At 43.2% G+C, this 25719-nt stretch overlaps 1 long non-coding RNA gene across 2 annotated transcripts in view; it reads left to right on the top strand.

Moving 5' to 3' along the window:
- The first annotated feature begins 223 nt into the window (after positions 1-223).
- LOC106891431 overlaps positions 224-25719 on the top strand; it is a 49696-nt gene continuing 24200 nt past the window's right edge. Inside the window, exons 1-3 of one of the 2 annotated variants that reach the window (XR_001412688.1) lie at positions 224-313; positions 7929-8096; positions 14506-14736. This is a non-coding gene — a long non-coding RNA (uncharacterized LOC106891431). Of the gene's footprint in view, positions 314-7678; positions 8097-14505; positions 14737-25719 lie in introns of those variants that run through there. The other variant, XR_001412687.1, reaches the window with a different exon arrangement.

Below are 25719 nucleotides of genomic sequence, written 5' to 3'. Positions count from 1 at the left end.
TGGAAATTGGAAAGGAACAAGAAATGGCCATCTACACTCGCCTGTTTACTTTTTTTCCTCCTCCTATATTTTTGGGTGTTGAGAACACGTCTGAAACATATGGATTGACCAGTCATTTCGAGCTCAGTCTGTTCCACTGCATTTATCAGGAATTGATTCAGATGAGCAGTTCATCTTACCACCCTGCCTGCGTCTTCATGGGCTGGGAGACAGCACGTGTCACCTCCAGCATCTGCCGTGGGTACCGTGATCAGATATCCTGACCAAGGGAGGAAGTCTTGCTGGGTTGGGAGACAGCTCCATATTCAAAGAGGTAGGCCTTTTCCTTCATCCTCATTATTAGCCAGCTGGTATGAAACTTCTTGCTTGTTTAGAGTAAAAATTTATTGCTGAAATTATAAGGAATAGATAGAGATGGAGTTTCACAGAGCGGCAAGGGCTTTTAACTTCTCAGTTCTCATTACCCTTATTAGCACACTGAAAATTGGCTTTCCAGCGATCCCTCCTGTTTCTTACAACATCTGGGCACTGTTAATACAGCTGTTACTGCAGTTGTGTCAACGTGCAAAGTGCATGTTTTACACAGTTTACATTCCTCTACACTGTGTTTCATCCTGTCATCTGAGAATATATACAAAAATTATGAAGCCTATAAATGTTTCTATTTTTCAATACAAAAAAAACCCCAACCTTGCTGAAATTGTGTCTTCAGGGCTGTGACCTACCATGGCTTAATGTAAGTATGACTGAAACTATATCATATAATAACTATACTGTAAGTATGTGCTATAGAGAGTACTAAAAACAATACTTAGTATTCGAAGTCTTTATTATTATTTTTGATGGCCAGAACTTTTTAAAAATGTGAAATAATCTTTTCATTATGCAATTTTCCTTATTACTGTTTTAGTCAGCTGCAATGTACATACATGGCAGTGTATGTGTAAATATATGATTTCCCTAGTGATTTATGCCTGGTATGCATTTTGCCATGTACTTTTTCTTTAAATTAGTGAAAAAATGCAAAAAACATCAGTAAGTTTTAAGTCGAAAAATGAAATGGAATATGCAATCATTTTTATCTTTCATGAAGGAAAATGGTCTGTTGCACAAAGTACTGTGTTGTTGGAAAATGTGATTAAAATGGAGACAACAGAATTGAACCTCCAGATAAGCAGAGTGGAATAATTCTACAGGAGAGGAAATTGAATGTTTGTTATTCGTGACATAGACATTGGCAGTAGAAATATAACCAGCACTTGAAATTAAAAATGCATCCAGGAAATAACTGGGAGTTTCAGAAAGCATATTGGGAACAAATGCAGTTGCTTCTGCCAAGCCCAAAATATGTGCTTGGGCTAATACCAGTTCATCATGAGATGTGATTTTTTTTTTTTTTCAAATGCAAATTAACCATTCCATTTTTTTTTAAACCTTTTTTTTTGGCGGGGGGGGGAAGCATGGATGGACAAATAATGAAAGTGTCCGTGTAGTTCCTGGGCTGAAGCCATTATGGACCTGGTGAGTTTGACACCTTGAAGAGTTCAGGAGAAGGAATACCTACAGGCAGTTCTTCCTCTAATGCTGCTGATAGTCACTACTGATGTGGTGATAGCCTGGGATGGAATCTTGGGGCAGGGTGTGCTTAGCACCAGTGTGTCTATGTCTGATGTGAGCTGTTGGATGCTGGCAGAGTTTAGATCAAGCAAATCTTGGGTGTGCTTTTTCTTTAAGTCTGCACCGAAACTTTAGACTTGGATTTTTCAGTGGTGAACATGATTTTTATAGAGCACGGAAAGATTAATAGCTTCACTGCATGTGAGCACATTTGGCCTGTAAATGTGCTGAAAGGGATTGAAAGTATTTAATGTGTGTTAAGATTTTGGCAACTTTTGCCTTGTACCTAAGCAATGGCATCAAGACTTCCTTGTTGATCCTTAATTCATGATGGGAGCTGCTCAGCTGTTGGCAGGAGTGATGGAAGAAGACCTCAGTGTAGAAAGGACTTGACTGTTTTTGGCGTGGCATGGTGGAACCCTGAGTGGGGACAAGGCAGGTTCCCCAAGGCCCAGTGCAGCAGTGAGTGAGGGAAGAAATTTGAATTACTGTGGAGAGCAAGGGAGGCTGCCTGCTCCGGGGCTGAGTGGGGACAGCTGGGCCAGTAGCCTACCCAGCTGGGAGACACAGGGACAATTCCTCTGCAGAAAAGTTCAAGAAACATGGGAAAGAGGGAAAGTCAAAGAAATTGGGTTTTTTAAATGGAGAAGACAGGAAAGATCAGGTAAGGGGTTTAAATGTTGATGGTCTGGGGTTTAAATGTTGAGGTCTGGGTTCACCACGCCAAGCAGAAGTTTCTCACTGAACAGTGCCCTACTGGTAAGCCCACAGGTGGGTGTGAGGTCAGTCTGCAGCTGCACCTGGCAGTGCTGTCATGGGGGATGAGATCTGCCCTGCAAGAAAAATACCCCTCTGCTCTGCAGAGCATGCAGCCCACGGCCCCGCTTCTGAAACCCTCAGCTCCCACGCCTTGTGACCAGGCGGGCCAGTTTTAACCTGAGAGCTTCTGTGGAGTTTGAGTCTATGGCTGCCTCTGGTGTCACTGTGGTACTTTCTGGCCACGAGCTTTCTTTTTTTAAAATCATAAGATCTCTAGAATGACTTAATCTTCCATTTTGCCCTCTTGTTTCAATGAACCAGATGTCAGTGTAGCTGTGAGATATGTATTTTTCCACTAGCTGTGGGGAAAATGTATTTAACTAAATAAGGGTGAAGACGATACATTATGCTTCTAATGAAATGTGACCATATTCATATTTTATTCCAAGTTCCCCATCGGTGCTAATTAATTACCACCCATGATGAGCACATTTGAATAGTATCTGGATTTCATGTGAAGTTGCAGTAGATCATTGACTGGTTAAGAAGCATTAAAATCTCACTCTTCAATTGTACATTCCGACAACTGTAGATGTTGTATTAAAAAGAAAGGTAGTAATGGCAACATAGAGAATAAAAGTAGGGGATGATAAGAAAAATGCAGAGAATTTACACATTCCATTAACTTGATGGCTTTAGGATCTTTATGTTCTTTTCCTGTTAAAACGTATTTAATTCAAAAGGAAACTTACGGAAGAACAGTCTTCAGGCACTTAACAATACTTAATCACTCTAAAAAGGTTTGCCTTTTGGTGTAGCAGTAAAACTTTATATGATGATTGCCTATTAAGTATCTGTCCTGTAGGAATAGTTAATTCCTGTGTAATAAGATCTTCAAGCTATGAGATACTAAGTGACCTTGCTGGAATAGGAAAAAATAATGTTTTTTCAAGAAGTAGATTTATGGCCTGTTGAAAAGACTCACCTCCTCACTGCTCTTGCAAAGGCAGAACAATATCATTTTATGGGCTGTCTTCTTGTTTGCAAATACATGAATTTAATCCTTGAGTAAATGAGTTCTCAGATGGAGGGGGGCACTCCAGCAACGACACTGAAAGGATAGAGGCTGGCACACGTGGATTTGATAAAGGGTCAGAGCAGAATGTAGCTGAAACTGGCATCATGTTTTTTTAAGAGCAGAGAGAAGCAATGCACTGTGATGGTATTAAACTCAACAGGAAAATTGAGAGGGAGAGTTTGACCTTTTCTCCTGCTTAGTTAAAAAAACCTCTAAAGCCAACTTACCTTGAAAGTGACTGTGGAATTATGAGGATGCACCAGTCCATACCTGCCCTTTAGGGATTTCACTAAAATGCTGTTTGTGCTGGTGGAGAGCTCAGCGGGGTTGTCCTCCCCAGGGAGACTTTTGGGACAGGTCCGTCCCAGAGCTTTGGGAGGGAGTGGAGCTGCCAGCTGCGGTGGGTGCTTTAGGTTCCCAAACCCGAGACAATAATCTCAAAGCCTATTCATCTGTGACCCTGTCGGGGGATGTCTGTTCTCCGTGCTCATGCCCTGCCCTGGGAAGGTGGCAGCTCTGCAGAAAACCCCCTGGGCGATGGGAGAGGTGGGTTTAGCTTCACCCTCACACGTGGCTGCACCCTGACACGTGGCTGCCCTTCTGGCCTGGGTAGGGGCTGCCATGGTGGGCCCACCAGCAGTGCCCAAGCTAGCGAGCTTAGAGCTACCACAGGTCCATTTACTGTGTTTCGTGGAGGGGGATTTAATATTTTTCCTTGTCATTAGTGTGCCTGATTGTGCAATGCGAATGAGTGCCAAAGTTTGGTGTCCCCAGCTGCATGTGCTGACCATGCTGGTGCCCAGGAAGTGCCAGCTCCTCGTCTATAAAAATGCCATGCACTCAACACAGGAGGAGGGAATGTCCCAAGGGCTGGGCGTTTCCATCCTTTGTTCTTCCTAACCTTTCCTCTGTTTTACCATATCATGTTTTCATTGATGATCATTTGATTTTTTTTCTGCTTGACGGTGGAAGAGTGATTACCACAGAAGGGCCAGGCTGCTGGCAAATCTCGTTTAACATCAACAAGTCTTCTTAGCAAGTGATACTCCAGTGATCAGAAACATCAGACAAGCAAAAATTATTGTTGTGGCACTCTATTTCAAAGTAGCAGATAAGTTTATGTGTTATTTGGGGACTTTAACAGGAAGCTATTTTTGTTATTTTTTTTTTTCTTTCCTGCAGTAGAAGTCTCATGGAGTCAACTGACAGATTGGTGGGACTGAACTGGGCTGAGGGTACCACAAGGCAGTTATTTTGCAAAAATGTTTGTTCAGAGGTTTCCCTCCCAGCAAGTTAAATAGTTAAAGAAGCATATTTTTAATTTCTGTTGTTTGGTTGACTGGTTCAACAGCCTAAGAAAACAATTACAGCCATAAAGGCATGGGCACACTGTTGGATGCCGCAGCAGCGGAGCTGTTGGATATCCTGCCAAACAACACACTCTGCGCTGAGCCTCTGCTGATTTGGCTGCATGCATCGCTAATTTAGCTGAAAAAGTGGCACTTTTTGGATGTTATCAAAAATCATTTATTGCAATTTTCTCAGACATTTGTTGTTCATTTGAATTGAAGGTTTTAGAGATAAATTTAAGATCTCTTCTTAGTTAAATCAATTTTTTTAGAAAACGAGATCGTAATTGCTCAAGGACAGGCTGTACAAAGAATAAGGTTTTCATATCCATGCAGTGCTGGCTTCACATTCACCGGTACCCCATCTTCAGCTTGACTAGTGAGCTTTACTGGGGAAGTTTTGAATTCCTGCCAGGGCTGGGAAGATATTTGGTTGGAGTTGGGCTTTTCCTCGTCAAAAAATTTGAAATATTTTGCAGCTTTGAATCAAATTACTTTCTCAGGGAAAAGCTAGAAACTCCTTGATGTTTTTAAATTTTCATTCAACAGTTTATTTCCAAAAATATTTATACTTACTTATTATTTAAGAAAAGCAATATTTAAACAAACTAATTAATTCCCTTTGAACCATTCTGGTAAGTAAATTTATTTAAACTTAGTTTTTAAGGCTAAGAGATTTAATCTGAAATCCACTTGACCTCCAAATATTTTACCACAGACTGAGTATTTCTTTTCATTTCATTTTCTTTTCATTTCATTGAACTTGAAGGGACTTTTCTGTGATGCCTCATCTTACTGGAACATAAAGAAATATATTTAAAATGTTCTAAATAAATCTGAAACTGTTTTTTTTTTTTTTTTTTTTTAATAACTAAACCAACATTGTTTATCATGGTGCTATGCAGACATAACATCTAATTTTTTCAGATGAATACATAATCCAGCATCTCATCCAATCTATTTTTCCTCAAAAATTCCAAGTTCAGGGTATGAAGCTTAATGAAATGTGTGACTTCTCTTAGGTTTGTAAGAAGCCACGAGGTGTTTCCTGTCTGAAATGTCAGCTTTGATCTTCAGTGTGTTTGAACGGTATTTATCTGTAGTCCAATACTCCTGCCTTTGGGTGAGATTGTCACCCTGGGGTGAGGTTGTCACATCAGACAAAGTTGTGTCAGAGCATAACTGTGCAGCTACAATGCCGATCACTTCTGCTTGCCTTTTTGCCACCCAGACTCTGACTACTCTGAAGGGCTGCACCAGTGCCAGATTTCCTTCTGTCTGAGTTTCTGGATGGGTTATTTTGCTAGCAAAGATTGCTGTGCAACTCCAGAAGATTTTATCTCTGTGTCGTCATATTAAAAAAAAAAGAAAAAAAAAAGTGAAGGAAATTTATAGCTCACTCTTTGAAATTCTCAAAGGCTTCCAGAAAAGTGCAAAATGTTATACTGTGATACTTCTTGGCTATAAATTTCAGATTTTATTACTAAGAATTCTTCTATGTGTTAGGGCACATTCTGTCTATGTGTGTGGCCACTTCTGGTGCCAAAAGAAAACATAAAATAGGCTATTTTTCTATATATGTGTCCTCAAGCCTTTATTCTGCATCTGACACCTACAGTCTGGGTAGCGTTGCTTTGGCTGCAGTGAAGGTTTCACTCTTCTGTTTTACAGCATCTGGAAGAAGGCCAGACACTGGAGAGAGCAAACAGGAGTATGAGATACTACTGTGCGTCAGGACAGCCTTAAAATGAATGTCATGTAATCTCAGCTTTGAGAACTGAATTCCATGGGTTGTAATTGAATCCGCTGTCAGACCCATGGGGCTCAGTTCTTCAGCTTGGATATTTCTGTCTTCACATACACGGGAGATCAAAGAAGCACTTGATCATTCGCTGACTCTTCTGGATGGTGATAGCAGCAAGTAGGAGAGAAAGAATAACTGATGTGAATCATTTTAACAGGGAAGTTTCATTGCAAAGGCCAGGCTCTCTCATGTTAAATAGCTATATGGTGATTGTATCTTTTCTTAGCTGATAGGCTCTGTGTTGCTGCTCGCTGTTTAATTCAGTCTTTTCTTTCCTCTCAGTTTTATCAAGGTTACATATAAATCCCTGAGATATTGTTGATTGAATGACGGTCCCCAAATATTGCAAAGTGGTGCAGTGCTCCTAACAGCAGCTATGGTGAGCTGCACCAGGCCAGTCACACCCTGGACCTCTTTGGTCTGAAGGCCAAGTTTGTTAACTGCTGTAACATCCTCTGTCCGGTACTGCTGCTGTACAGTTATCGTTTCTTTTGCTTTGTATTATGCCAAATACCCATTTTCACACACACACACAAAAATCTCAGCTGTGACTATAAAGAATATGCATTTACACCAGCCACCAGCATGCTTATGTGAACACAGATTCCCTTTCCTGAAGATGGTAATGTGCTCCCAAAGTGTTTGGATTAGGGAGATTCTAGTGTAATCCATGATGGCTGTGTGTGCTGTTTACAGTACAAGCACCCCCTTATAGGGGGATTCATTCAAATCACAGGCTGATGTTTTATTTCTTGGAGGATCTATGTTCAAATTTTTCATTTAGGCATCAGGAAAATAATATTTGTGGTTTTTAAGCATGTAAAGAGTTATCATTACCAATGAGCTTTGCACCTCTTCCTTGCAGTAATAACACCTTCCTAAATTATATTTCTCCAACTCATTAAAGAGCATCATGCACTGATCTTATCCCTGTGGTGCAATGCTCTTAAAAGCGTAGAAATACTAAAACCCCACAGGTGCAGGAGCAGCACGTTCAGCTAAGTAGCTTAAAATTGTCACGTGCCCTTTAATTCTGAAAATGTATTTATACTAAAAATAATCAGATATAATCACTGTTGCCTGTGGATACAGGTGTGCCTTCATACTGATGTGCCTTTCATATAAATTTTTATTCTAGAGGTTGAAGTGTTTCTTTGTGGCTGTCTGAAATGTATCATGCTCACCAGTCTATAGAAGAGTTCTTGGAAGAGCTCACCAGTTGCTCCTGCTATAGGAATATCCACTAAACAAGAGGGAAAAAAAGCACAAAGCAAAGGATGATACCAAAATTTCCTTTTTTTTTTTTTTCATTTGGTTGAAGGCACAAAACTTCCTTCACTGTGAAGTGCAGCCTCCAAGCAGTGATGTAACAGAGAAGATGATGTGTTCATGGTGGTAACCACACAACTCAACTGATGAAATCAAGATGGTCTTTGGTACAGGAGTCTTTGCAGTCCCATCTCTTTGAGTGCAGTCCTCAAAATGTGGTGTAAGTAATGCTTTTTGTTTCTCAAAAGTCTACAGTAAATCATGAACTAATAATAGCACTACTGATCTCAAATTTATTTGCTGATCTCAAATATTATCTCAAATTAAGCTTAAATTAAATTAAAGCTTAAGTTAAAACATAGGGGAGTGAACAAGTCACTATTGTGTAACTGAAGGAACAGATACAGGGCTATTGTTACTCTAATAATGGCTGGTGCCTGCAGTTGTACTTTCAGGAAGGATGAGGGGGTTCCTGTGGAGGGTCTGAGCCATGTGTGTGGACTCCCAGAGTGGGTTTCCTCACTCTCTGCAAATTCACACACCAGATTTCCGCATCTTCGGTGAACTGCAAATGGGTTATCACTACCAAATAGTTGGTAGGTACGTCTGCATGGCACTGAACCTCCCAAGTGCCACGGACTGCCTGTGGCTAGATGACAGTCATGCAACTTCTGTCTATCTCTTGAGCTCCACATCTCCGTGAATGTTGGGCTTGCATGTAGGAAAACAGTTGCACAGCCCATGTGTAATGAAAAAGTACTTGGTATTTGTGTCCTAAGCAAGCATAGGTTCTGATCATAGCATGTGAAAAATAGTGAAGGAAAGAGCTGTTCCCAGTTTGTTATTCTCAAGCCTTTTTTTCCTCTCAAAGTTGCCTAGTTGTTTTCTGTGCTCTACAACTGCTTCTTGGTGAGAGAAAAATGATTAAAATGATTAGGCACAGAGTTATTTTGAAAGCAGAAGCAAACCTGACTTTCAGCCCTGTGGTGACTGACCATTCAGCGTGTTCTTCCTTTGCTACAGGCTACTGTAGTTGCTTTCAAACCTTGCTTGCTCTGGATGACAGGGCATCTTCCTTTTGGATATTTTTGGGATCTTTAAAGCAGACAAGTTTTCAAGTCCCAGACTGTCCTACTGACAGTGCTGTGCCTTTCTCACAGAATATAAAGTATTTTTAGCCTGCGGTTTCAAACCAGTGTACCTTCCGTCTGTCTAATTGTGCTGCCTCGCAGTATATAGCTTTATTTTACTTCACTGTAACCAGGGCAGTCCTCAGGATGCCCCAGCAGCTTACACCCCAGCCAGCCTGCGTGGGGATACGTGCCTCTCAGCACACCGAAGTAATGCAGAGTCACAGTGCCGAAGGTAAAGAGACTCAGTGACTCATTTCCTGACGCTCTGTCAGATCTGTGACGTGTTATGTGTATTAATTGATACAAGTCCTTACTGAATTCACCAGCTCTGTGCACAAGCACCAGAAATGAAAGCATCACAACTCTGATGACTGCAGTTTTTCATCTTCTCTTGTTCCCTGTCTTAAAAAATTGATCTCTTTAATCTGGTCCTCTAAATGTTTCATTTCAGAGTGAAATTCTGATTTTGCATTGTACTTTTTTTTCCTCTTGGCAGAATCATTCAGGTGAATTCAGCTATATTTGTTAGTGCTGCTATGGATTTGAAACTTGATTTGGGGGCAAGTAAAGCATTTGCTAAAAAGATATACGCTCTCTATATCTTTTTCAAGCTGATCTATGCCACCTTCTGGTGCTTATTCACAGATCTTACTCTGTTTATTTGTTCTGAATACATCAATGAGCCGAATCCCCCTGGCACAGCTCTATCAGACCAGCAAGGCTACATACATTTTGCAGATGAAGAAACTGAGAATCCAAGCAGTTAAAATGGAGAAGCAACCCTGAATTCTGTTGCCTGCTTGTTTCTCTTCACTTGTGGCTTTCTGCTTACTATTCACAACAAACAAATGAGGACAAACTCCTACACCCTTTTTCTTCTGGTATGAGCATGCCCCAGAGTCACCCACTGCCGCTGTTTGTGTGGTTTGTTGCCTCCTTCTCCTTAGGCTGACATTCTTTCACCATTTCTTGGTCCTTGATCCCTCACTGCCTCTCTTGGGGCATCTCTCTTGTGGTTTTTTGGCTTTTCTACCCTGTAGATTGTGGGATTATCTCTTTTTCTTTTCTTTTTTTCTTTCCTTTTTTTATTTTTGTAGCTCATCCCCCAGGACTCCTTTCTCCCTGCTTCAAGATAGTGCTTGAATCTGGTGAAAAAAAGCAAACCTCATGAGTGCTGGAGGGGCTCGTGCACTACTTAAAAGCAAAATGGAGACATGGTAGAGCAACACAGAGAAGGGAGTGGACAGAGGCAGGCAGAGAGACAGGAGCTGCTGCAGCAGTAATAGGTCTGTCAGTGTTTACATGTTTTGCATGGCAAGTAAGGTGAGAAAGGTGCCCTGTGGCATTAAGCGCTGCTCCCTTTTGCTGCCTCTCACCCATCATCTTCTCCTTAAGCCTCTGCATTTCTTCTTTGTACTGTGTGTGCCTTGTCCAGTGAATGCTGATGAGAGGCACTGGTGCAGGCTGCAGACAGGGGTTTATTCTCAGCAAATGATCTTAGGCCTTTTCAAATGAGGTTCTGCATATTGAACACTCCTCTGGAGATGGCTCTGCGCTTGCTTTGGTACCCCAAGACAACATAGCTGTTGCCGACTGTGGCTCATCTTTCTGGCTAGCATCCCTTTTTGCTTCGAGGAAAATGATGAGTTTATGTCAGGTTCAGTAATCCTGATGTCTGCACAGCTGAGAGAAATAGCACTTTAATGTGAGCGTGAGTGTGCATGTGTATATATGGAAACTACAGATTTGACAAGCCTCTCATCTGCCTTGGAAAAGAAGCAGCAGGGCTTAAAAGCTATGGAGTCACAATATGCTGAGTAAGGTCACTAGTTTTCGGTGACTCACAATCTGTTTTTCTGGCAGCCCAACCATACAGCAGGTTGTGCTTTTTTTATCTTCTGTTTCTTTCCTTTGAAAGAATTCTACATCAGAAAATTTAATACCTAAAGATAGCCTGGAAGGTCTGTCCCTTCAACAGGATACATGCACTCAAATATAGAAATATCTGTTCACTGGCATCCTTCCCTCACTCTACTGTACTAACCTATTTTTGCACTGGCAAAAAGACACTTTTAAAATTTGCATTAAGTTAAAGTTATTATGAAAGATATGTGCAAGGTTGTGTCTCTGGTAGTAATCCTTATTTTCCATTTTCTGACCACTCACTGCTGACATGAAGAGTGGTATTGGGCAAAGCCAGCTGAAGCTGGCCATGCCATTGTCTCACTGAGGCACTGAGATGTTTCTGGCTGCCATTAAGTATCTAGTTTCTAAAATGGGAATTCTAGTATTCTAAAATTGAATTCTAAAATTCAATTTTTTTTCTTTTCTGTGCTGAAGATAGGGCTTACACTGCCTCAGCATTTAAGGGTAATATTTAGAATCGGTCAAAGAATCTCATTTGTTAGAAGAACCTGCAAAGACAGGACTTTTTAACTTCCATTTTTCTGAATTTTTTAAAAGCTTTTTTTTTCTGAATTTCCCCTTTTGTTTTCCTCTCTTATTCTTTTACCCCACAAAAAAAAATAAATTGTTGTCTACTACCTGTTGAAAAAATTATGTGTTTTGAAACAAACAAACCTACAGTCATCGAGAAAGGCAGCTGTTTCATTTAAAGATGTGAAGGAAATTTTTAGATCAGATTTGAAATGAAAATACTCTGCCCAGGGGATTTGCCTGCATTGATTAGTGTCTGTTGCTTGCCTGTAAACCTTGAACTCTGCTGCTGTGCAGGTGGTGGCCAAGCACCATAAGCCTTCATGCGTCACTGCAGAAGTACCAGGCAGCCTTTCCACCACGCTGTGGAGGTACCTCTTTAGAAGCAGGTCATACACAAGTGGACCAATTTGTATAAGAATAATCATCACTGAGATGATTCTTTCAGATTCACAGTTGTGTATTAAATAATGATCGTTAATTTGTTGTTTAGGAAAAAAAACCTAACTCAGCCAAGCATTTCCTCTTTCTATAGATAGCAATTCAATTACTATTGTGCTGGAGTTAAATCTTTTCACATTCCTGTGAGAAATTTTATTCTTTATTTACTCTCGTTTTATAGACTGGGACACAGGGATATAACTTGGCTGAGAACACAAAATGAATCTATTTGAGGTTTTCTAGGAATTTTGCCATAGTTAATATCACTGGTTGAAAGGCTTGAGAATAAAGCAGACTTCCAGTGTTGTCCAAGGCCTAGCCCTCCTCCAAACAGGTGCCCACGGTGCAGAAATGCCCATTTTCTGCTTCCACTGTTGCTCAGAAAGTTGCTCTGTCTATTCCTGCCAGCAAGAGATCTTACAGGAGAGGAAAATCCCTCCTGGTGCCCACGGATCACTGAATGCTATCGGAGGCAAGACCACCTGAATCTCACAGCCCCACTTCATACGCCTCCTGCTAACATTTTACAGTTTCACTTGTTTTTCACATTTCCTCCTTTCTGTGTTCTCCTGCGCAAGCTCAGGCAAGGAAGAGTTTTTCCTGGTTACAGAAATCTGCAGTTCTCTTGGCATTTTTAGGCATGTTGCTGTCAATCAGCCGGTTCACAAAGAAAGCCCTCCAGAGCAGACCCGAGGCCAGAGCGCACCCTTCAGTGCCTGGGCACTTGCACCATGGTAAGGGCTTAGCAGTGGAAATTTTTATCTTTTCCAGCATGAAAACAAAGCTCTGCTCTTGACTGAGATCTCATGCAGCGCTGACAGCATTTGCTGGGGTGCTGCCAAATAACAAAGGGCAATATTTTCTTTAAAAAGCAGAAAGCGTATTAAAAGTTTCTGTGCTGTGTTTGTGAAAATCTCGGAGTCACTTGATTAGGAGCTTGAAGTTCGTCGGACTCCTTCCAGCTTCCCCACTTCACCCTCATTTCTGCGTGATACTGCAGCTGCTCTGATGAAAAACAGTTATTTAAAAATTTGCTTGTAGCTATGGCAACCTTCATGCACTGTATTTCAATTGAAACTCTAAAACAGCAGCAGAAGTTTCTTAATAGGATATTTATGAAGATTTTACTCTTTGTACATTTTAAAATGGAAATATTCCATTTTTAAAGGGGGGTTATCAAAATCTCATTAATTTTGGAACTGCATTTTTGTTGTGAGAGCTGCTGCTTAGCTCTTATTTTTTGTGTGTGTGATTTTTTTTTTGTTGTTGTTGTTGCTTAAGAATCCTCTGGTTGCTTTAACTCTTGAGAGCCTGAGGCCCAGGACACCTTCCAAATGCCTGCTCCTCCTATCTGCCCCGGCCTCCTGTTCTCTCCAGCAGACGGCTGGTTTTGTAGTGGCATGGTGGAGAGCCAGGGCAACCAGTTGGGTTGGGGTCAGGCTGGTGGGGCTGGAGCATTGCCAGGGATCTCAGACTTTGCCTTCCCGCAGTAAATGACCCAGGTGATGTACCTTAAGAATGTAGAATATACTTTCAAAAGGGTAAAATATATTTTAGAAGGTAGAATCTCTCACTAGGTGAGAATAAAGAGCTGTAAAAAGGTCACAAGGACCTGTGAAACCAGACCCTTGGTATAAACAATAAATGCCTTGCTGATGAATATACCCTTGAAGAAGAACAAAAGGCTGATAATAAGGAACATCCCACACCAGGAGGTGCCGAAAACAGCTGAAAACCAGACAGCTGCTGGATAAAGCATTAAGTCAACAAAATTTTGCAGTAATTGGGGAAAAGTTAAAGGTGGCAGTGGGAGATCGAGACCAACAAGTCAATTAGAGGCTGAATTGGATTATCCCCCCGCCCCAATACTGGAGCATGGGCACATCAATTAGAGGACCTTGTAATTTTAAATGAAAGCGAGAGACTGTACTAACCAATAGATATTGTTAACATAAGGTACTAGCTGCACCTCGGAAGGGTTAAATTTGCAAAGCTGCTATTTTTCTTTTGTTTTCTTCCATCTTCTTTTTCTCTGTGCATTCACACCTTCAAAATCATGAGGATAAAATTAAGGAAACCTTACTGAGACATACACTCCGCTGCCCTAAACCCCCTCGAGCTGTGATGATATGTTCTGGTGCCTCCGAAGCATGGATTAGGTCTAATTAATAATGTTTCTTGATCAATGGTTTTGACACAAGCGCATTGAAGGGATTTACTTCATTACAGCTGAAACAGCAAGGGCTTTTTGCTAGCAAGCTCCCAGCACTGGAATGGGGAAGTTTGCTCTTTCTGATGGCATTTTTTGCCTCCAGCTGCTGCGGGTGTCTGACTGCCCTGTCACTCTTGGGTTGTTTCTTTTTTTGCTGGGGCAGGTTTGAAGCTACTGGTTTGCACTGGGAGATGCCTGAGGTGTGGACAGGCACATTCCTCAGCTAGCACAAGTTGTTAAAACTGAGCATTGGCACCTTTTATCTGTACCAACAGGATTATTCCTGACCCATACGGTGAAATGTTCGTTTTTGGAAATGTCTCACAAAAGGTTATGATGAGCCAGCTGAGGAGGTGTTATCAAGGTAATCAAAGAGGATTTTTGTGTTTCTTTATTTTAATCTGTAGAAAAAAGAATTGCATTGATCACATTTCTCACAATACATCTAAGAGAAAACATGCGAAGGATGAGAAACATTTAACACCCTCTGGCCCTCCCATTCTGCATTTCGGATGACTGACATTGTCTCCAGCCTCCTCTCAGCACAATGAACATCCCGGTGACTAATCCATGTGCCACATCTGTTGCTGTGATCAGAGGAGACAGGACCAGGACACAGAAGAATATCCGCCTATTAGGTAAGCAGAGCTCTAGAAGGGGACTTGCACTACTGCAAAAGAGATTAAATTAAATGATGAAACTTTGCAGTCCATTGACTGCGCTAAACCAACTGCACTTTATTCAGGGTTGTGAAGCTCTGATGGAGTTTGGAAAAGCTGCCAAAGGGTCTGGAATTACATCTGTATTGGAATGGAAAGTTCCTGGTTCAATATGAAATTAGAAGGATCAAAGAAAATAAGGCTGGGTGTGATCTTAAGGAATCCTCTGGTCTAGACCATGCAATGTGCTGAGAGGCATTCATAGACATCAAGGAGATGCAGGGCTTGGGTTCAGGGCTGGATCCTGGCTTTAGCAGCTCTATGTTGTAAAATTTCATATCACAGGACAACCACATATCAAAGGGTTTGCACAGCCCTGCATGCCTTTGGCATGGGGTGAACACCCAGGAATGAGGAGAGCTGAGGTGTGCCCGTCCTTCGCTGAGTACCAGAGGTCTTTTATACACCAATGCAGCATGAAAGAGGCTGGAGGTACAGGGCTGCAGAGACATCATCCAGTCACGTCTGTCTTTTCTTCCACAGGATCTTATGCAGGGAGTAACTTAGTCAGCCCCAAGGATTAAAGCTCTTCTGCCTTCACGTGCAGCACGCAGGCACACAGGGCTTCACTGTGCTGCGGGTACAGCAGGATCAATGCCAAGCTGTGGATTAAAATAGCATTAACACCATCTACTTTGGGACATTGTACTGAGGCAGTTGTACCATAAGCCAAGTCTTTCTGACTTAAGAAAAATTACTATCTTCAGTTTGCATAGGGGCAGTCAAGAAATTGGCTTCTTTCAGCAGTTGGAGAAAGGGAACACAATTAGAAGACCAAATACAGGGAATGATGCTGGGATACTTCGCTTCAGTAGGATTTGTGCCCTGTGTGAGTTTACCGGCCACTGGTGACCCACCTTTGCTTACATTTCATCTTAATGGGAATTTTCCCAGCCACTCTTTGTGATGAGAAGATGTAGATAGATCTAATTCTTTTCAGCAATTCAGTGCTTTTAGCTGCAAAGCTACAATGGAATGAAAAATGCAATTTGGAAAAGAACCAACGGTATTTGTTTTATTCTGTAGTTTCCCACTGAAAAAAAAAAAGATTTATTTTTTTTTCCCCTGCTACTCAAAACACGGAAACAAATTCTAACAACAGCTCACAATTGGAAGGAATTAACCAAGTAAATACATGAACTGCAACTTAGGAAAGCTGCTTTCAAAAGCCGTTTGCAGGAACTGCTGAATCACTGCAGCTCCTCATTGCTCACCGGGTCACACTGCTCTGCCGGAGCAGCTTGTGGCTGCTGGCACTGCTCCCACCTGTTGCACCAATGGCCTGGTGCACGAGCAGGACAAGCTCCTGCAGGACATCTTACATGGCAACAAATGTACAGATGTTTATAGGAGCCTTTAAAAAACTGCCTATCGCTCATCTGGCTTCCTTGTTTCAGAGATAATGCGATGATTCCAACATATCCACTCCTTCTCTAATTTAATGGTTTAAGAGTTTTAAGACCCACTACTCTCCCTCATTTCATAGGGGCTCTCCAGCTAAATCTGGTGCTTTGGTAACTTTGAAATTAATCTCTGTGGTTTTCTTAGCATTTAGAGTTTCATTACTCCATCCCGGGCAGATACACAGCAAGCTCTGGCCTCATATTTCTACTGTTTGGTTTTACTTTCCTTCAGGGATTTTTCTCTTTCCCCTTAATCTTGCAGCTCGCATCCTCGGGAAAAAAAAATAAATAAAAAATGCCATGAACTTCAGGTTAAATAAAACCGCCTCGTATGAACTGCTTTTGAGGTCCAAGAAATCTTGTGATAAAGCTTAATTCTCTGATGCAAACTCCTCCAAATTGGCTGAGAAACTGAAAACGTGCGTATTTAGTTGGGCAGAACAAATATTTATAGGTGCCTTCCGAGCTCTGGCTCCTGCCATCTGGCTCCGCAGCTTCAGATGCACCGGGGCCTCCCCGGCCCCTTCGGTGCTCGCCCACGCGTGCGGGGGGAGCGGGGCCGAGCCGGGGCCAGGCGGGGGAGAACTCAGCGCCCTCCGTGTTTGGGGGCTTTTCCTCCCTTTCCTCGGAAAAGCAGGAAAAGCTGCGAAGCTCGTTTTGCCCACTAGAGGGCAGAAATGTAACAGCAAAGACCGCGCAGAGCGACGCGGGGGGGGGGCTGCCTTCACCGCACCGCGCTGTACCGCACCGCACCGCGCTGTACCGCACCAACCAGCCCCGCAAACCCGGGCGCTGCAGACCCTGCACAGACCCTGTGATGTCTAGTTTGAGATTGGTGTTAATGCAGCCCTGTTTCTAAAAAAAAAAAAAAAAATTAAGGCTTTTCGTTTCAGAAGGGAAGGGAAGAGAAGGGAAGGGAAGGGAAACTGGAGAGTGGGCATCTGGTGAAAGAGGTTGTTAAGTGTCTGTCAAGTATTTTAGGGGGCTAAACAGGGAATGAACCTTTGCCAGTTAATTCTGTCAGTAGAGATTGGGAAGGCATTTTGCTTTAAGAAAATTAGTTTTAGCAAAGAATTTACAGGTGGCATCAAAACAAGGGGTAAAGTCAGTAAGGGGGTGTTCTCAAAACCATTACTTCCACTGACTAGCAGAGGGAATTTGTCCCGCTCCTTTCCTGGAATCTGCAGGAGAAGAAATTCAGTGATCTCGGGCTTGTTTAATCAAAATAGCTCTGCAGTTGCCTTTGCTTCAGGGATTGTGTGTTTGCACAGAAGATTGCTCATCTGAACCTCAGAAACACTCGCTCCATCTCCTTCCCCCTTCCCCGAAGAAGCCTGGTTTGCAGCAGCGTGTAGCTCCCTTTTGTCAAGCTGCCTGCAGAGCTACTTGGGAAGCCAAACACAGCTCTCCAGATCTATTAAAATGCATTGCTTGCTTTTTGTCAGCAGCACTGATGTCGGTAAGAACAACAGGGCAAACACCTTAATAGGCAAACCAAGAGCCTGTGTAGTGTTTATCTCTCACACACACAGAGTTTGGATCTGGCTCAGCTATTGCATTACAGGCAGTGGTGGTATTAGTTTTGAATGGTGTTGGAATTAAGTACAACTGGGCCTGTGTAGAAGCCTAGATAGCTGCTGAGCTTAATACTGAGCTGCAGAGCCGATTCCCTGCAGGGCTTTTAAGTCTGAACCCAGACCCAGTGTGGAGCATCCTTATGGGTGCAGATCTTTGGGGACAGCATTGTGGCAAAAGAAAGCTTTTAGCTCTCTGGGACTGGACAGAGAGGCTGTAAGACCCTGTCACCATGGAGGTATGAGGCACTGTGAAGGCTGGGACTGTCTGTCTGCCACTCTCAATCCACACTGATGAAATAAAGGAGAAAGAGGCAGCTCTTCAGGTGCCTTGTGAGGAGAGCATATTACAGAAATAGAAATAATTCACCCGGCATTGCCCTGCTGTGGGCAGAGCCACCTTTCCATAATACACAGAAGCACCAAAAATGCTCCTTCTCCACATGCACAGGAGAGAGAAGAGTCTCCTGTGCTGACAGTACTGCAAAACTACTCCAATTAGTCAATAATTTTAATGGTAGGGGTATTATTTGGATCTGAAAAGCTACATCTGCTGTCCAAATCATCTAGGTGTTTTTTATGTAAATAAATATTACAAATATACGCTGGAGAAGAGCCTCACTGAATAGCTGCCCAAAGAGGCTGAAGGATAGCATTGAATTGCTGAGATAAAAATGCATCCATGGATGTAGACAGATCTCACCTGTGAGAATTGAAGTCCCTTTTGTCTGAATATCTAGTTGTGACCAACTGGGGTTTGCATCCCATCTGGAAAGGTAGAGCCATTTGTTTAAAGTGTTTAACCTTTGTTTAAGAGTTGCTTCTGTAATGACTTATGGAGGAGACTGCAGTGAACTGAATCACTACTCAAATTGTCTACTGTGTGAAGAATTTACTTGCAAAAAAAAGGTTAGTGAAAAACCTCTAAGGTCTAAGGCCATCACAGCCCAAACTGCTATCATCATAGCTGCTGCAGCCTGGGCTCAACCTCCCTGCTGATGGCATTTTCCACTGCAAGAATGTTCTACTTTTCTTTGGGTGATGTTGGTATTACTCAATGTCAAAATATAGAGTAACTCAATGTTTCCATTCAGTGCATTTGTATGTAAAATGTGTTAATCTGTTCTAAGCAGCAGAACATCTTCTATAAGCTGATATTTTGGCACCTCCTTTTGTCTGTAGCTATTTCAACTTTCCTGAGCCGTTTGAAGGGGAAACGTGTCCTGGCACAGAAAGCAGAGCTGCAGCGGTCCCACTGCTCAAAGGTGCTGAGGTATCTTCAGCCAGTGGGGCTCTTCCATCAAAGGACTCCGTGTCTACACAGACATGCCAAAATTGTGGTGGTAACATTGCAGATGTGATTTCCTGTATCAAAAGGTGGTGCTTTGTTCCTAGCAGGTGGACTGGATCAGAAAGGTGAGGACTTTCTGAAGAGGTTGAAGTTTTAGTCTTTAAGGGGAAGAGCTACTATGGTGAAGCTGGGCCTAAGGATGGCAGGGGCAAGAGGATAAGGTCCAACCAGGGATGTCTGTTCACTCTCAACAGAGTAGCCAAGATATCGGTGACTCCAATAAGCCATGTAGGCAGCCCTGCTGCTGTCTGTGCTGTTGAGTAAGCCAATTCCACCCAGCAGAAATCACACAGCCTCCCACAGCAGAGCAAGCAGCCTCCAACACCTCCGCTTGTACCCAAAGAGAGGTCCTGCCTTGGAAGCTGTGAGGGAGGAAGGGAATCAGCAGCAGAGCTGCCTGGTACAGCCCATGTCCTGCAGCCTCCTCAGCCTGTGCCGATCACAGCTGTGGGAAGGACCTGTGCACAAGGCAGGGCTGTCTCGCCGTCATAGTCCATCAACTTTCCTTGCTCTTAATTGCCTGAGCGTTGGACATCTAATCTTAATTCAAGCTAGTGAGAGGCTTGCAACTCCAAAGTAACTAGGTGGAGAGACCAAGCACTTAATGGTGGGTGACAAACCCTCAAGTTCCCACAGTGAGTGATGAAATAATTACATCGTAACTGGCAAAGTTGCTGATTTTAAAAGGATAAATTTCCCAAGGGCAATTCTAAGGTGACAAGCTTTCAGCTCTAGTGTGTCATTTGCTGCTCTTCCTCATTGAATTGCTGAGATAAAAATGCATCCATGGATGTAGACAGATCTCACCTGTGAGAATTGAAGTCCCTTTTGTCTGAATATCTAGTTGTGACCAACTGGGGTTTGCATCCCATCTGGAAAGGTAGAGCCATTTGTTTAAAGTGTTTAACCTTTGTTTAAGAGTTGCTTCTGTAATGACTTATGGAGGAGACTGCAGTGAACTGAATCACTACTCAAATTGTCTACTGTGTGAAGAATTTACTTGCAAAAAAAAGGTTAGTGAAAAACCTCTAAGGTCTAAGGCCATCACAGCCCAAACTGCTATCATCATAGCTGCTGCAGCCTGGGCTCAACCTCCCTGCTGATGGCATTTTCCACTGCAAGAATGTTCTACTTTTCTTTGGGTGATGTTGGTATTACTCAATGTCAAAATATAGAGTAACTCAATGTTTCCATTCAGTGCATTTGTATGTAAAATGTGTTAATCTGTTCTAAGCAGCAGAACATCTTCTATAAGCTGATATTTTGGCACCTCCTTTTGTCTGTAGCTATTTCAACTTTCCTGAGCCATTTGAAGGGGAAACGTGTCCTGGCACAGAAAGCAGAGCTGCAGCGGTCCCACTGCTCAAAGGTGCTGAGGTATCTTCAGCCAGTGGGGCTCTTCCATCAAAGGACTCCGTGTCTACACAGACATGCCAAAATTGTGGTGGTAACATTGCAGATGTGATTTCCTGTATCAAAAGGTGGTGCTTTGTTCCTAGCAGGTGGACTGGATCAGAAAGGTGAGGACTTTCTGAAGAGGTTGAAGTTTTAGTCTTTAAGGGGAAGAGCTACTATGGTGAAGCTGGGCCTAAGGATGGCAGGGGCAAGAGGATAAGGTCCAACCAGGGATGTCTGTTCACTCTCAACAGAGTAGCCAAGATATCGGTGACTCCAATAAGCCATGTAGGCAGCCCTGCTGCTGTCTGTGCTGTTGAGTAAGCCAATTCCACCCAGCAGAAATCACACAGCCTCCCACAGCAGAGCAAGCAGCCTCCAACACCTCCGCTTGTACCCAAAGAGAGGTCCTGCCTTGGAAGCTGTGAGGGAGGAAGGGAATCAGCAGCAGAGCTGCCTGGTACAGCCCATGTCCTGCAGCCTCCTCAGCCTGTGCCGATCACAGCTGTGGGAAGGACCTGTGCACAAGGCAGGGCTGTCTCGCCGTCATAGTCCATCAACTTTCCTTGCTCTTAATTGCCTGAGCGTTGGACATCTAATCTTAATTCAAGCTAGTGAGAGGCTTGCAACTCCAAAGTAACTAGGTGGAGAGACCAAGCACTTAATGGTGGGTGACAAACCCTCAAGTTCCCACAGTGAGTGATGAAATAATTACATCGTAACTGGCAAAGTTGCTGATTTTAAAAGGATAAATTTCCCAAGGGCAATTCTAAGGTGACAAGCTTTCAGCTCTAGTGTGTCATTTGCTGCTCTTCCTTGTGTTGATTTTTATAGTGGTTTCTGTGGAGCAAGTGGCTACTCAGCAAAATTAATGTGGCAGAATGAGACCCCCACATGGGGTCTGGGATTTCATTATTAAGCTTTTCACATATTTTGAAAAACATATTAATGTTAGGGGAGGCCATTTATCAATTCTTTACTAGTTTGTTTCCCAGCCCACACCACAAAAATTTCACCCAGGGGTTCTTGCAATGCTCCCAGGAGTTATTGGCAGAAGCAGCTCCCTGGAGCTAAAGTGGAAGAGACAATTTAATGTGACTAAAGTTTAAAAAATGCTTCTCTCCTTTCTAATACACATTATCTGTGATGAATTACCACTCCTCCTAGGGTTAGAATATAAGCCCAACAGCTTCTACCTGGAAACCTTTAATAGCTGTGCGTATGTATGCAGCCTCTTTGCTGTGCAACGCAGGAGAATGGCTTCTTAATATTCCTCTTAAAGACTTAGTGCTTGTGTTGGGTTTCCTGTAAATTCATAGTGTTTCATTTGCAGCCAAACTGCAACAAAACCCACATAATGATTAGGAAGCCTTGCACGTAGATACAGCAAATGCAGTCACAAGATTGCTAAATAGAAATTGCTCTATCTTTAAATGATCATGAGCTGTCAGCTGTTCCTTTGTTCGGATTATTATAGACACACATAAAACATTTGATTGAATGCTCAAGTTTTCACCAGCTAGAATCCAGACGGATGTCTGATAAAATAACAAACACACCCCATTCCACCCCTCCTCAAAATCCCCTTCCTGCTTTGCCTGAATTTCTCCCTGTATTGAAGCCAGTATTTCATGGACTAAATTGGACAAAGCAAGCAAACAATCTCCTTTGCATTGATTTCCAAATCAAATCATTGTTAATCACATCAATATTCCCAGCTGATTCAACAGTCTCGGAGGCCAGCTTTCTGGCTCCATCAAGCTCTTCTGTATGGATGCCACGGAGCCCTCTGTGAGTGCCGCCCAGCTTTGCTATTAATTATTGTTGGAAACATTCAGGTCTGATTCTCTCACCTCTTCTTTTTCCCCTCTTTCCCCTTACACAGCAAGGGAGAAACAGAAGTACCATTCTTCACTTGACATTGAATTTCTAACCTCTCTCAGTTGAGTGAAGGAGGAAGCTGTCTAGTGCTAAAATACAGATCCAGGGTAACACTGCCTTACCTGTAAGCAGCCACAATGTCTCACTGGGAAGCCTGGCAGCCATTTCAGTGTGGTGAGCTGCTAATTTCTGGGGCTAAACTGTGCTGTTTTGTGGTGCAGTTCTCAAAGGGGGTGTGACAGTTTAGGGGGTATCATCAGAGCCAGCCTCCTCAGGCTGTGCTGACTGTGGAGCAGAAGCCTGCTCCTGCAGACATTGGTCCAAAGGATTAATTTCAAATCCATGTGCATCTCTTTGTGTTCAGTGAGGCGCCTCTCATGCTTTACACTAAGCAAGTGGCTGTGCTTTGGGAGAATGGCAATCAGGGCTGCGGTCTGGCGGTGGCAGGAGCCGCGTTGGCAGCCGGCTGCGGGAAGGGATGCTGGCAGGACCCGGGAGAAACTCAAAATCAGCTCCTGTCGCCCCAGCAGCAGGGTTAGGTCTCACCGCAGGTGGTGAACAACTCCTTCCCTCTTCTGCAAAAGAGGGAGCAGAAAGGAAGACAAGGTAGCAGATTCAAATGTGACTGTTTCCAGAAATAACAAGAAACCCCAGCAGCATGCGCACACTGGCAAAGCACACGCAGAGCACATCGTGGTCCAGTGTAGAGAAGCCTGTCTGGGACCGGATTAATGGTCAGTCTGAAAAGGAGAGGATGAGCCTTAGAGACTGAAATCCCTCCTCCTGGCTAGACACAGCTCACGGGAACTCTGGCAGTGCACACCTGGGCACAGCTGGTTGGGAAAGCGTATGCTGCCCATTTGACACGTAATGAATTTACCCTGTCGGAAAAGCAAGACTTCAGAACTATATCTGTAGCATCTATTAGGAATGGCAAATTAATTAGAAGTATGAACTAATTAACCTCCCTGATCTCTGCCTCTTCCTTTGCCAGGGCAGTGAGGCTCATCCTGCTGTAAGAGCCCTGCAGCAGCCTGCGCTGTGTCCCGGGTTGTCTAATGGCTCACGTGCTGCTCCCTGTGCATCTGGGGACTGAGGTGCCCTCTGCTTAATGAGGCCACTGACAGTTTGATGATGCTTTCTGTTTAAGTGTTCTCCCCTGTGCCTTTACTGAAATTGTCTGTGGACTGGTTATAATATGGCCATAGGCCAGTGTGTGAGCTGCAGAGTAGGGTTGCCAGCAGAGGCTGAGATTGGAACAGGGGTTTTTTTTTTGGGTCTCTGCCTCAGAAGCGGAAACCTGATCAGACAAAGAGGGATTTGGAAAGAGACTGTAAACTTCTCTTAAGGTGATTGAGCTGAATTTAGGGAGTGTTGGTGTAACATACAGCCCTTTGAACTATCCTTTAGCAGAGAAGGCTTGGCATATCCTCAAGGAAGCTTTAGCCAAGGGGAAAGTGGGGCTAATTCATATCCGCCGTGGTTAACCTGCTAGAGACCACCACGTCCTCTGCAGGGGCAGAGACTGCACAGGGTGAGCACAGCAGGAGGCTCTGCAGTGGCTGCACAATCGGTCCACGTCAGCGCTACAGGTGGCTTTACCCTGTGAGAGCTAGTCTTTATTGTCTTGCTGTCACATTTTCCTGTCTGCTCACTTGTAAATCAAATTGCCGTGTTCCCTGATGATTATATTTTACTCCTCCAGCAGTTACTGTTTGCACAGTGGCTTCTATACAATGCTATTTTCCCCTCTGAATAATCATTTTCATAATCTGAAACTGAAAAGCAAACCCAAGCAAATACCATGGAAGAAAGAAAAATTCTCATGGAATAAATCTCCATAGATGCAGTTAAATTTCCCTGTAAATGCATATTACTTCCGGAGCTTCCTGTGAAGGCAGCAATATGGAGAATTATTCTGCTCAGTTTTTACCTACTGACCCTACAAAATACTTGCCTCAGCATGCTATTGGAGCTGGTGTAGAGCTGATGCATTTGCTATTTTCGGTTTAATAGAGTTGATATTCAAATCGAGTGATGTCCCTTGTCACAAATATAATTTCATCCTTCTACTGCACTTGCCAAGAACAATGCAATGGCCTTGCTGTTAGATACTGTGCTTGGTTCATTACTTTAAAATATGTTAGCACTTTGTTCGTAATAGGTTTGATGACTTAAACGATATAGGTGCTGAATTTTTAATGGTAACATTAAGGTATTTTATTTATATTTGAAGAAGGAGTAGGAAGCACAAGTACCTTGTGAGAAAGCTTGTATTCGTGAGACTAACTCCAGTTATGCAGCTGTGCTGGATCATGCCAGCACCCTTTTTTGAGGTGACCCTGAAAATGTTTCAATTACCAGAGGTGATTTGTCATTTAAGGGTGTTATGAAAAATACTTCAGGGACTCCCGTAGCACATGGGTAAGTTTTACCTCTATTCTCACAGCCCAGCAGGGAGGGTCTGGCCAGCCATAGGGTCCAAGCTGCATGCAGAGGGACAAAATCTTGCCTGTGCTCAAAGCATCTGTAAATCAGTGGCAGAGATGTTTCTTGCTAAATTTGACGTAGGATCACGGGCATGGGTTGGGGTTTCAAGATCATGGGGCCATTGGCACCATCTCCTCTGTTTTCTTCTGGTCTATTAAGTACTATATTCAGGTCTGATGTGTCCAATTAATAATGAAATTGAAACCCTACCACGTGTCCCAGAATTATCCTGCAAGGAGCAGAGGATGAAGCTGCAACAGGGCAGGAGGGAGGGGACCAGCTGTGGGTCCTCGCAGTGTGGAGAAGCTCAGAGGACCACATGCTGCCAAGGTGCTGTGCAGGTTGGCTCCTTACTGAGGAGTTTGGAGGTACAGCCAGTGATAAATAACATTACAGGATGCTTTATACATAAAGCATCACTGACTTCAAAGGGCACTAAGCTTCCTGGGGAGAAGCAGGGGGACATTTCTGGTCAGCCCTTCTGCTCATGGAGGGCTTCATCTCCCTCTGCGTGGCTGCTCCCCCTCCTTCTCCTCACCTGGCCCCACACCAGCTGCCCCTTTCCTCGGGGCAACTGCATGTTCCTGTTGACATGCCCACAAATGGTTTCACTGGTCTTTCCTCTGCTCAGAAAAAAGCTCAGAGGCTGCAAAAAATTTCCATATTGTGGAAATCTGGGGGTTCCCCTGGGCAGGACTCCCCAGTGGCATGCAGGGAAGAGAGACAACATTTTAAGGAAGGAACATTTATGAGTATTTCTGCAAAAAAAAAAAAAAAAAAAAAAAAAAAAAAAAAAAAAAAAAAAAAA

This window comes from Calidris pugnax, unplaced genomic scaffold (assembly GCF_001431845.1).
Source record: "Calidris pugnax isolate Ruff unplaced genomic scaffold, ASM143184v1 scaffold27, whole genome shotgun sequence".
In the NCBI taxonomy this organism is placed as follows: domain Eukaryota; kingdom Metazoa; phylum Chordata; class Aves; order Charadriiformes; family Scolopacidae; genus Calidris; species Calidris pugnax.
Note: the sequence above shows the minus strand (reverse complement) of the source record. Positions and strands in the feature narration are given on the sequence as shown.